Genomic DNA, 13,962 nt, shown 5'->3' with positions numbered 1-13,962 from the left:
TCAAACCATGCACTGGTACTGCCTGAAAAGTTTCAGCCAGTCCTACTGATATTCATATTCAGCTTGAAGCCCAATATTCCAGTAGAGAAGGCAAAATCCAGGGAACAAAAATATAAGAAAAATAATTAAAATTTTCTAAAGAAAGTAGTCTGATTTTTCAAATGGTTCTCATTAGTGAAATTATTTGTACAAAATCAGTGTGATGAATTGTCAAGGATGACATAGATATTAAGTATATATTTTTTGATCGAAGACTATTTCAAGGGTCTCTTTCAATTCAAGAATTTCCTAGACTTGCTCGAAATTTGGAACACAATAGTATCTCTATCTTATTTTAAATCCTGAAGAACAAAAAAACCCTTCTAAGGTCTTAATAACAGTGAGCATTTTCTTTTAATTCTGAATCTGTTTTTATACTTTGTTTCAACTTCTGAAGTTAATGTTTTGTCCAAGGTTAGCTAATATAGTGAATGATAATTGGTTTAAGAGTACACAAAGTTTAATTTTAATAGAGCTACAAAAATATCCAAATAGCCTAAATAATTTGAGAAAGAAGAGCAAATCTAGAGGACCATCACCCTGATTTCAAGTTACATTACAAAGTGGTAGGAATGCAAAATGTATGTAATTAACATAAAAAAGACACATGAAGAAGTGGAACCAAAATGAAATAAACCCATATACAATGGTTAATTAATTTATCATAAGAGTATTCAATAGGGAAAGGAAATTCTTTTCCATGAATGGCTCTGGGAAAAGACAACCATCTCAAAAAGTATCGAGGTAAACTGCTATTTTACATCATACACAAACAGTTGAAGACATAAACTTATTGAAGAAAACAAAAGACTCTAACCTCCCTGACATGATATTGGCAATTAGTTTTTGGATTTGGCACCAAAAACAAACAAACAAAAAAATCAAGCAACAGCAAAAACAAAACAGTACAAAACTAATGACATCACATCAAACTAAGCTTTTGCAAGCAAAAGAAACCATTCCATCAACAAAATGAAAACGCAACCAAAGAATGGTAGACAATACCTACAAATATTTAAATATTTAGACATATATGTGTTAAGGGGTTAAATCCAAAATATATTAAGCACTAATGCAAATTAATAGCAAAACAAAACAAAAATACAAAAACCCAAAACCTGCCAATCACTGTCACTGTCCTCCTGTTGTTCATCGATTTTTCTTGAGCAGGCCCAGTAACGTCTCCATTGTGAGACTTGTTACTGTGTTTAGCATATCGAACACATCACGGGTGGCTTGCCAGGCTTTGCCATACAGGCAAGATACTCTTGGTAGCTTGCCGGGCTCTCTGAGAGGGGCGGAGGAATCGAACTCGGGTCGGCCACGTTGGCTGCGTGCAAGGCAAACGCTCTTACCTGCTGTGCTATCGCTCCAGCCCCATAATCTGCCAATAATCCAACTAAACAAGGGAAAGGATTTGAACAGACATTCCCCCCATGGCCAACAGGTAGATGAAAAGACTTTCAACATTCTAATCATTAGAGAACTGTAACTTAAATCCGCAACACTTTACCTCCCACTCGAAGAAAGAGAATTATCCAAAAGACAAAAAATAGCAAGTGTTGGTTAAGGATGTAGGACAGTAATCTCTGGTACACTGTTGGTGGAACGTAAATTGGGGCATCTGTTATGGAAAACAGTATGAGATTTAGAAAAAAATTAAAATGGAAGTACCATATGATTTGGCAGTTGCACTTCTGGGGTACTTTTCTTTTATTTTGGATTTTGGGTCATATCCGGCTGTGCTCAGAGTTTATTCTTGACTCTTTGGATCATTTTGGGGGGGCGGGGTCAGCAATTGAATCCAGGTCAGCCACATGCAGGATAAGCGCCCTACTCTCTGTACTAGCTCTCCAGCCCCTGGGTATGTTTTTCTTTTCTTTTTTTTTTTTAAAAGAATGAAAAAGTGAATCCAGAAATTTATGTGACCACTGCAGCTTTATTTGCTATAGCCAAGATATGGAAATAACATTGCATCCACTAATGGATGAGTATATAAAGAAGTGTGGCATATGTATATTAGAATACTATTGACAGAAAAAAAAACCCTGAACAAAATCTTACCACTTGCAACAAACTTGATGGCATTATGCGAAATGAAAAAAGACAGAGGCTTTTTCTGTTTTGGGGTATAGATGCCAAGAAGTGGTTTGTTGGATCATATGGTAGTTCTAGTTCTATTTTCTTTTTTTTTTTGGATAGATCTCCATATTGTTTTTCATAAAGGTTGAACCAGATGACATTCCTACCAACAGCGGATGAAGGTTCCTTTCTTATCATAATCCTGTCAACAACGGCTGTTTCCAGATTTTCAGATATGTGTTATGTGCTATTCTCACAGGTGTGAAATATCTCATTGTTGTTTTGAGTTACATTCCCTAATCATGAGTTGACAATGAGCACTTTTTTGTATTCATGTTGGCCTCCATATGTCTTCTTTGAGGAAGTGTCTGTTCATTTTCCCTCCTCTTTTATGGATGGAACTAGAAGATATCATGCTGAGTGAAGTCAGTCAAAAGAAAAGGGGTAAAAACGGAATCATCTCATTCACATGTGGAATTTAAAGATACACAAGGTAGCAACAAGACCTCGAGGACAACGTAATGGAAGAACTGATCCATGCAACTGAGTTGGGGGAGCCGCATGGGAGGGAAGGGCTTGGGGTCCTCAGGAGATGGAGAGAGTAGACTGGTGATGGGTGTGGTGTTAGAATTATGTTCATGAAAACCTATAATTAATAGCATTGTAAACCACAGAATTTCAATAAAAATAAAAGCAATTATAAGAAGAAAATAACAGCCAGACAGTGGGGCCAGAGTGATAGTACAGAGAGTAGGGTATTTGCCTTGTATGTGACTGAATGGTACCCCATATGGTTTCTTCAAGGCCTATTAAGAATGATTACTGAGCACAGGCCTGGAGTAAGTCCTGAGAATAGATGGGTATGGCAAAGAAAAAGAAAAAAAAACAGACAGTAAATATAAAGATAATACTATATAAAGATAATACTGTATAATACGACATATGTATAGAATATGAGAGAAATAACAACCACAAAACCAACCAAACAAACAAAAACAACCAACCAAAGAAAAAACCACACCCCCCAACCAAGAAAAACAACAACTCATGAATACAGAGACAAGATTGGTTAGCACTAGAGGCAAGCAGAGGGATAGAATGTGGCAGGGGATCAAAATGGCTGATGGTGGTTAAACAGTACAAAATGATCTAAGCCATAGGGATGTAATAACAGCATGGGGGGAGCTATATTTTAGAAATCGTTATTAGTGATGGGTTTTAACTAGACTTATTTTGGTAATCATTTCCCAATTACGCAAATGGGAATTAGTTGTACATCTGAAACTAATACGAAGTTATTTGTAAATCATAGATAAAGTATACAAATTTATCCTTTTTGGAGAGGCCTGCTAAGCAGTGCCCTGGGAAGCCAGGAACTACTCCTCACTATTCTTTTTTTTGGTGGAGGGGCATTTGGGTCACACCTGGTAATACTTAGGGGTTCCTCCTTATTCTTTATTCGGATGCACAGGGGCCCATATGGGACACCAGGGTTCGGCACATGCAAAGTAAGCACCCTACTGGCTGTATTATCTCTCCAGCTCCAGTTCCTCACTATTCTTGGTCAATCAGGCCAGCGATTCAGTGCAAGAGGCCCAGATACAGTGTTGCGCAGGCACTGGGGTCCAAGGCCACCAGGGCTATACCCAGCGACCCTTGAGGGTGCATATGGTGCCAGGGATCTAACTGGGATCTTTCCTGTACTATCTCCCTTATTACTTAGATTTATCTTTTCAATTTTAGAAGCAGGATGTTCTTTAATCAGGTTAGAAGACATATATGAAATTTCTATGTTCAGAATCAGTTAGGTTAGATTTATGAATAAAGGAACACATGGGGTAAGAAGAATGGGGTTTGAGTTTTGTGGGTGGAGACGACAGCTCAGAGAGAGAGGTTGACATATTAACTAGTTTTCCCACCTTGCAAGAAGAGATTATATAGGTATGTAATGTTTGTTTCTCACACAGTCAAAAAAAAAAAAGAAGAGAAAGAGAATAGAATTTTTGGCAAACACTCTATCTTGGGCTTTTCTGGTAGTTAGTAAATCTGATCTTGCTGCTACTAGGAATGTGAATTGGTGGTGGGAGGTATGTGTAGGGGGGAGTCACTCTGTATCTTATCATTGCTCCACAAGAACTTTAATGCTTTGAACAATTAAAGATATGTCCCTGGTTTCATGGAAAGGGTGGGCATGACGTTACACAATGGTATCTGGGAAAATATTTACTTTCAATCTATTGGCCCTTTGATATTGTTCTGAAATTAACTTCAGAGAAGGCCCTTCCGTATGAAGTCACAATTAATGAACTCACAGACTATGTAGTACTGGTTCCCAGTAATGATCTCTTAGGAATTTTGAAATATAGTCCGAGCCTCTGTGATTCCAGTTCAAGCTTATCTAAGGTAACATGACAATGTAGTCTTCAGTTCTTAAGATATCTCTTCTTACTGAAGAATCCAGTTAAGGTGGTCAGGATTCTAGAGACGGCAATCTCTGTGTGTGTGTGTGTGTGTGTGTGTGTGTGTGTGTGTTTATGTGTGTGTGCTTGTTTGTTTGTTTGTGTATGTATGTGTTTGTGGCAGAGTAAGGTTTATGCCACTTATAGATCTATTTGGATACATGGGACAGAAATTTAATAAAGCATATTCACTGGTACTATAAAACTAAGTGTCAAAGAATTTTTCCTCTGGTGAATTTATGAACAAAATAGAACCATCATTTTTTATCAGTTTCATAGCTTCTATGAGGCTGCCCCTAGCAGAAAGGCAAATTTTATACTTGTTTTCTTTATGAATTTATCATTTGGGAAAGAGTGGTTTGACTTAGAAAGGTAAATTTGTTACCAAAGAAAATTTAATTATGGTGATTTACAGATAGCGTTCTTTAAATTCAGTGGTATAATTTAAAAATCAAAACCCACATTTGTAAATAAAATAGAAGTTGATAATATGAAATTATAACCATAATAGATACACAATTTGCAAATGTAAAAAATGATGTGACTTTTAGAGTATCCGCAGCATTAACACTAAATTTTTATTGAAAACTTTCCAGGTATCACACTGTCTAGAATAAAGAGAAACTCAAGTAATAGATAGTTGATGCAATAATTTTTAAAGAACTAATAAAGAAAGACGAAGATAACTATCAAGAAGATGACATAAACAATATAGGCTGAATTTTATGTTTAAAATATGGCCAGATTATTCCATATTGGCTGGTTCCTGGTGCTCAGAACACAAGTGGTGATTAGGTGATTTTGCATATTTTTTTCTTCTCATACTCACATGTTCAGCATATGGAAATCCTATGGTTAATTTTAGAACCTACTGAAAATATCTTCTCGTGGAAATACTTGCATTTTTTTGTCCTTCAGAGAGTTTTCCAATATTTTCTAATTGGTAATTATCAATAATTTGTGTTGAGACAGGCAAACCAATGCTATGAAGAATAGAGAACTCAATTGGATTATTAGGGTAATTTCTCACTAATTGCATGACTTTAATACAATAATTTATTTCACTTATTGCAAGATTATTGTTAATGCTTTCTATAAATTATTAATAAAATATTCATAAAACATGGTGCTAAATAGTTTCCAGTCAGTAGCTATACTTCCATCATAGTTCCTGTAATGTTCTGATATGATTTAAATAAAAACTTGTCTTTGAAAGTTACTTGACAGATCTTTTTGCCTTTTCATAAGTGTATGCTCTTGGCCTATTTTCTAGAGAAAATTACAAGTTCTCCTCACATTTTCATGGAGAAGGTTAAGTTTCACTGAAATATAACTACAGCATTTTCAAAAAGAAATTGGGTGAAATGGTGGTAGACAAATGAGCAAGAATGACCACAGTTGCTCGAGCTGGCCCAGTAACGTCTCCATTGGAGACTTTGTTGTTACTGTGTCTGGCATATCGAATACTCTCGGTAGCTTGCCGGGCTCTCCGAGAGGGGCGGAGGAATCGAACTCGGGTCGGCCATGTTGGCCGCTTGTAAGGCGAATGCCCATACCCGCTGTGCTATCGCTCCAGCCCCGGCAAGCTACCGAGAGTATTGGATATGCCAGACACAGTAACAACAAAGTCTCCAATGGAGACGTTACTGGGCCCACTCGAGCAAATCGACCACAGTTAGAACAAGGAATTTTCACTTTTAAAAGGGTAGAATTTAATAAATTTTTAAACTTAAGATCAATTAGTGGTTATGAGAAAGAAAGAAGGATAATAGTCCTGATTAGTGGGAGGAGGGCACTCATTGAGATACAGGCATGTAGTGTTTTTTTCTTTTTCAATGCCACACACCTGAAACCTTTATGTTCTAATGCAATACTTCAATTAAAGAATATATGCATGTAAAGGAAAGCTGATGGATTCTTCTAAAATTGTAAATGCTTTGAATAATAGGATACCTTTTAAAAATGCTCTATGTGAGGATGGAGAGACAATACAGTGGTAGAGCATTTGCATTGCATGTCCTTGGTCCTGTTTCAATCCCAAGGCACTACATATGATCCCTGAGCACAAAGTGAGGAGGAAGCCCAAAACTAGGAGTAGCCCCCAAACCAACCCAACCCAACCCAACCCAACCCAACCCAAAGAATTTCTATGTGTGGACTCTTCCAAACGGTTACTTTTGAGAAGTATGATTTTAATAAAAATTACGCATGCTCATTCACTAAGTAATGTAAATTTTCATTGAATTTTAAAAATATGCTGGAGTTTACTCAAAATTCTGTGGAATGATGAGGTGGACTGGAAATAATGGGATATTGATTAAAGGTCTTAGGCACATTGGTGGTGTGGAGGCAAGGCAGCTGTGTACATTAAAACCATAAAATGTTAACACTACTGGAAAAAAGAAAAAATATTATTGTTTTCATTATAACTGTGACATTTCTTGGAGAAAAATCCTTTGATTTTGAGTGAAATGTAAGATTTAAATAAATAATTATGTGAATATTAAAATCAATTAACTGATTAAGTCCAAATGACAAATCCCATTTTGTATTAAAACATAATTATGACTTTACAAGTGTATTAGCTAATTCACTCAGTATGTATTATGTAGTTCTATTTAGCTACAAGTAATTAACATCAGTCAATACATTTAAATAAAATTTAAGAGAAAATATGTATATATACATATAAATATACACATTTGTATATGTGTGTGTATGTATTTGTGTTTTTGGGCCACAACTAGTGATGCTCAGGGTTTATTCCTGGCTCAGCACTCAGGGACCAGTGTTGGGCTTGAGGAACCATATGTGGTGGCAGTAATGAACCTGGGTTGGCTGCATGCAAGGCAAGCCCCAACCCCAATATACAGATATATTTTTTCTTTTGGAGTTTGGGATCACTCCTGACAGTGCTCAGGACTTGCTTCTGGCTCTATGCTCAGGGATCACTCCTGTCAAACTCAGGGACCACTTGTGGTGCTGGGGATTGAACCTGGGCTGGCTGCATGCAAGGCAAATGCCCTCCCCACTAAACTCTCTCTCCAGTCCCTAAAACATATTTTTCTGAATATTGGGACAGGCAAAAATATCTGAATAATCATACGTGGAATTATGTGGTGAAGAAGCTGGGTGTTAGAAAATTAGAGGTAGTATCTGTCTTTTAAAGCTATGTCAGAACTGGACAAACATTACATTTACCTTCAGATCACATTGTGGTGCACAAACATGTAGCACGTCAGTGAGGTAAAACTAACTTCTCATAGCTACTGTGTTTCACTGCCCGGAGTCTCTAGCCATTAATTTCAGAATTCTATTCCAAAATTTTAGGTAAACTGAATTCTATACCCACCCTTGGAATAACTGAGGTGAAGAGAGCAGAGTCATATTACACAAAAATTGCTTTCTCACGTAACCACAGGAAAGTGGAAATTTCCTCCCCCAAATTTGTCAATTCCTGACATAGTATCTTTCAGTTAAAATCAACTCCTACACACTTGATCTTCTCAAATTAACATACTGATGTATCATTAATTTTTAAATCTTTTATGTAATAAATATGCAACACAGTATGGAAACTTTAGCATAATAGAAAACTTTCTTGTTCAACCTCAGTATAAAAGTTATTTAAAATGCCTATTAACTTAAGTAAAGACTTTCATTTTGGGTGATCTGCATTGATCTAATGGTGGTAATCATGTCAAATGAGAGATAGGTTTTCCCAGGTTCTAAAGAACAGGTGTTCAAAGTGTAAACTGAGAAGAAGGAAGTAGTAAGACAAGGCATCCTTGTGTGTGTGTGCGGCCGGGGGAGCGGGGGGTGATTGGAGTGACACAGAGTGGGAGAAAGGGAGCAATGGGAGAGGAGAGGTTGCCATTGAGAAAATACGTGCTTCTTGTAAGACTTTTCCTAAGACTGACTTTTCCTAAGTCAGACAGTTTCCACACTAGAGAGGCTGTATATGGTTTCAACAGCGTAGGGTGTAACAGTGAAATAGCCATAATGGAATCAAACAAGTCATTTAAAAACCAACTTATCTCACATGGAGAGTAGCTTCAGTTTTCACTCACACTTGAAGTAATTTTAAATTCAATGAAATATACATAATTGTCAAATTTTATTTTAAGGGGTAGAACAGTTTTGATGACTTCCAAAGGGGGAAAATCAGCTTACAAAAAGAGAAAAAGAAGTACTTCTTTCAGGACCAGAGAGATGATAGATCAAAAATGATACTATTGCAAGCACAAGGCCTGGGCTGGATTTCCAGAAACATGGGGTCCCATAAGCACTGACAGAAGTGACTCCTGAGCACAGAGACAGAAGCAGTCCTCCAAGCACTGCTGGGCATGGCTAAAAAATAAAACAAGAAGGAACACCACTTTTTCTGTGTGTGTGTGTGGGGGGGGGGGGGGGTGAGGCATACTCAGTAGTGCTCAGGGCCTTCTTCTGCCTCTGTGCTCAGGGGTTGATTATTCCTGGTGGTACTCAGGGGACTATGTGCAGTGCCAGCGATTGAATTGTGGTTGTGTGCAAGACAAACACATTTACCCCATACTATCCTTATCTCTGATCCCCCCTCAAATACATTTATTTTATTTTTTGCTTTTTTTGGGTCACACCTGGTGATGCACAAGGGTTACTCTTGGCTGATGCACTCAGGAATTACTCCTGAAGGTGCTCAGGGGACCATATGGGATGCTAGGAATCGAACCCAGGTCGGCCACATGCAATGCCCTACCCGCTGTGCTACTGCTCCAGCCCCAAACACATTCATTTTAAAAGGATCAAAATCAATTCCTTTCAATACACACACACACGCATATATATACATATATATATACACATATCTATATATTTGTCACATGAGTTCATGGAATGAGGACCATGTTTATAGATATGGTTTATGCACACGTAATACATTCTCCAAAACACATGATTATGTGTTTGAATTACTACAATAGTAGTGTTGGTTACTGAAGAAAGTTCTATTAGTATGTAGAAATAAATGATGTCAATCTTTATATTACTGTGATTCAGTAATGCTTCACTAAACAACAAAAGTTGGGGCTCTATTAAAAACCTAGGATTAAAAAGAAAGCAAATCGCCATTTTTGTTTATTAATAGTTTTATTTTCTTATTTCACCTTTAAACTTAGAAGATAAATTACCACAAAAGTTGCAGGCATCATTTTATAGTACAGACGATTGACTTATTTTCAGGAAAGAGAAAGAAAAAGGCATATGACATATCTAAAATGACTACTGAGGAAGTGCTGACCACTAGATAATAAATAAAGGTAAAATTTCAGTGCCTTTGATAAAGATGGGGGACACTATTTCAGATGCAATGCATGCCTTTTGCTTACAAAGCAAACCTATTGCCACCCGTTTTTGGACAGTGGTTTCTTTCTACATCCTTATAAACTAGAAGGATGTGAGCATCCCTGAACATTTTATAGCTATTTCCTGGAAAGCTTCTGCCATGAGAAATTAATGTGCTGAGTCACCTACTTGGAAGTCCATATGCTTCAATTATCTCCCAAATCTAAGCCAAAAAATAGTCTTCACATAGTTCTATAAACACAAGCCCCAAAGTCATTTCTTTGTGGGAAGCTAATGCCCCAATACTGGATATAGAATAAATAGAAAAGGGGCCCTTTATTTGCTTGTAGAACAGGAGAAAAGACTGTCTCTTAATTTTCCATACCAAGCAAGACTAAACGCAAGAAGTTCTTCACTAGCATAGTCTGGAGACATTTATAGATTCTGGCCCTCCCAATCAATATTCTTCTCACTAGGAAAATCAGTGAGACCAGGAAGAATTAACCAATATAATAACAATTTTGAATTCCAGGGTAAAAGAGTTGATTTATTTTTCTTTTTGATATTCTCAATGATACAACTTTAAATATATTTAAAATAGTTACCTTTCTGGCTTAGCAATATTTTAATAAATAACTGTCATCATAATGAACCATTTCTCCATTTAAGTTCCTTTCTCAGTAGTAGCATGGGGCATGGAGATGCACAAAATCCTGAAAATTGCCATATTAGTAATAGTTAAACTTTAAAGATTATAGAATATTTACTGTTTTAGAGACATTTCCCTAGGCAAAGAATGCAGTGAGTTGATTAAGACCCACTTTGTATCATCAAGAAATTCAAAGAATATAGGATAATAATAGTTTTGGTATATAAATTGTCAAACTGTTAAGTATTTTGGACTTAAAAAATAACGCACTTTTATATTATTGATATAATCTTTTTGCTTACTACAGATTACTTGATTATGATTTGGACTAGGAAAATGTTAGTAGTACTTCTCTGTAATGGAGGACATGGCCTTCTTTTGCATTTACCGTTTAAGTTGAATGTCTGTGCAACTGAGATGTGAACCATACTGGATCTCTGACAATTTCTTGGAGTGACCTTAGCCCAGGTCAGGGTAGTAAAGTCAGAAGTTGGTGATCAGTCTCTGCTCTACAACAAACAGAGGGCTATGGTCACACTAAAGCATTTTGGGGCATATATATATATATATATATATATATATATATATATATACATATATATATCTCCAAATGCATCGTTCATATCTTTGTCAGAAGCTATAAATGTAATGCACATCCAATTAACTAACACTTGCACATTTTGGAGTATCAATAAAATGTTGTGCAGATATGAACTGATGTTGAATATATGACTTTCTGAACATTATCTTCTTTATTCAGGTTTATTGTCTCAACATGAGCCCCTTTCTCAGGCAGGAACACTGTAGCCAGAAAAGAATAAAGGATTCTTCTGTTCAGAAGAGCTTGTGGATGTATACCATCCCAGAACCAATGTTTAGGTGTTGAATATTTATACAGCACTAATCTGGGCTAAGACTGAAAAAGTACAAAATAGAATTATGAAAACACACAGAGATACAGAGTGTGTGGCTTAAGACTATAAAGAAGTAGTAAAAATGTTCTTGAATCTCTTATGGGCTAGAAGTTATACTTTTGTCATATATATGAGAAAAAACTCTTTTAGAAGAGGTGGTAGAAATAAAGCTATGATAAAGAAAGGTGTTTTCTCAATGTGCTCTATACATTCTCTGTCCTATATAAGAAATACTATTATAAAATTTAAACAAACATCTACCCAGACACAGTTTATAAGGTTATCAAACTTCAGGTGATATTATTGGACTGATATTTAAAATAATGTAATTCCACGTTTATCAACAGATTGGTGACATCTTCTTAGGAGTTGTTAGTGAAAATACAAAATAAGAAATTTTCAAGTCTTCCACTGATATGTCTACCATTTTTCATTCATCCTTGTTATTATTTTTCTAACACTGTGACTCACTTTCACCTTTTTGATATCAGAAGGTAAAGTAAGGATGCTTTAGTGTTGTTTCTTGTCTATGAGGCGAGAACCCAGAGTGTTTAAGAGAAAATGCCATGCATGACAGAGGATAATGTTACAACATGAAGACAGAAATGGACTAAGAACCTAGCGTATTTCATTCTAAATTTGATGCTTCTTCATAATATCTTCACTTTTATTTTGACGTTGTTGTGAGGGACTGTTCAGCTGCTCAGTTGTAACTTTTATGGTTGTTATATATACTCAGAGAAGTCCAGGACACCAGGAATGATCTCTGACCCCCATTCCCTGCATATGTTCATCTGTCCCATGTAGCTGACAGTAGCTGACATCAGTTCTACACTGGGCCCGAGCCCTAGCATCCTTTTGTCTTCCCGAGCTGCAGCCAACTTTGCATGGAGTTCTGTCCTCCTACATCTCAGTAATGCAAAGAAAGATTCTGATTTCTTTTTAGGACAATGAACTTACTCAAAGAAATGGCATGCTGTCTTTATCTACCCAGCTCCTACTGCTTATAATTTTGTTATTTTTTTCTTTCTAGTAGAGTCGAAAACTATCATACATGGAAGTGAGAATAGAAATGGTGCATATTTAGAGAGTCAAGATGGGATTTGAAAGTAAAATGGAACTGTAGCAGAGTGCACAGCTAGGAGATGGAACAAAAAACCCCCCAAAAAACAAAAGAAGCAGAACCAAGAGAAACAGGGAACCAGACATTTATCATATCCCCTTGGCAAGTACTGAAAAACAGAGAAAGATATAATTAATGTTGCATGTGTTGGGTTAATAGTGGTGGTGGGTGGTGGTGGTTCTTCATGTCTGTTATTTTAGTTTGATCATTTTGCTCATTTAGTTAAAGCAGACAATCATGGGCACGTTTCAAACCTCATTCAAATGGAAGGAAATTGTTTAATTTCAGTTTGGGGATAAAGACAGGTTTGACTTTATGCAGATGTCTAATACTTCTCAAATAACAAAAAATCCTTTGAAAAATGTATAAGTAACCATATCTGGTTATGCACTACATCTTTGATTATCCTTCTAAATTCTCCTTATTCAAAAGAACTTTTGTTGTTGTTGTTGGAGATAGAGACTTCCAGTCAGTAGACAGTTTTAAAAACAATTTTCATCTGTAAGGGACTTTAACATAATTTTAATATTAAACCAGTAAGAGAAAAGGAACTTGAGCTTTGGATATGTTTCTTTTCGGCCATTACCAGCATCATAACAGGGCAAGGTTCAGGAGATAATCATGTTTTAGTATAATTGTTATTAACCTTCCAGGCCTGCCAAAGCTCAGGGTTTATGTTTCTTTAATTTGATTTGCTCTAATTTTTTTTTAATGCAGGAAGCAGGCTCTTTAGGATAGGAGTTTCAAAAAAGGAAGGGAATTACTGAAGTACTGGGAGACTTGAATCAGCATTCACATATTTATTAGTGTCAGGCCAACTTGAGTAATAAAATATAGAAGCAATTGCTCACTAGACGTTTCACAGGTGGATAACATAACATTCTGCAAGTTGCTATACACGTTAGGAAATAGTCTCTGGTTTTTCTTGTTCTTTGGTTGAATATGGGCCAAAAAAATCACTCTTTCAATTACACTGATTTGTTTGCCTGCCCCTCCCCCAGCTCCCCATTTTTTGTAATATGATTTCAAACACAGTGGTGGAGGGTTGCTTTGTTCAGTTCCCATCAAGTTGAACTAAAAAGTGGTTTTAAACATTTATGTTGAAGTTAGAGCTGACTCTTTATTATCCAGAAAGAGTTAGGTACTTGCTGATGCCAACAGATGGTTCTTCGTCTTAGTCACACAAGAGCTCAGCATAACCTACTCTTTGCTCAAGTGACCCTTAAAGATTCACTTTCAAAGGACACCAGGACTAAAGACTGAAGTCATATTTATCAACATTAAATAAACACTTGGTGAAGGATGCATAAATATTTTTTCATATAAACACACATGAAATTAAATAGTTCAGAAACACAGACACCACTGAGTACA

This window comes from Sorex fumeus, unplaced genomic scaffold (genome assembly GCF_029834395.1).
Source record: "Sorex fumeus unplaced genomic scaffold, SorFum_2.1 ptg000021l, whole genome shotgun sequence".
In the NCBI taxonomy this organism is placed as follows: domain Eukaryota; kingdom Metazoa; phylum Chordata; class Mammalia; order Eulipotyphla; family Soricidae; genus Sorex; species Sorex fumeus.
The sequence above is the reverse complement of the archived record's forward strand: the minus strand, read 5'-3'. Positions refer to the sequence as shown.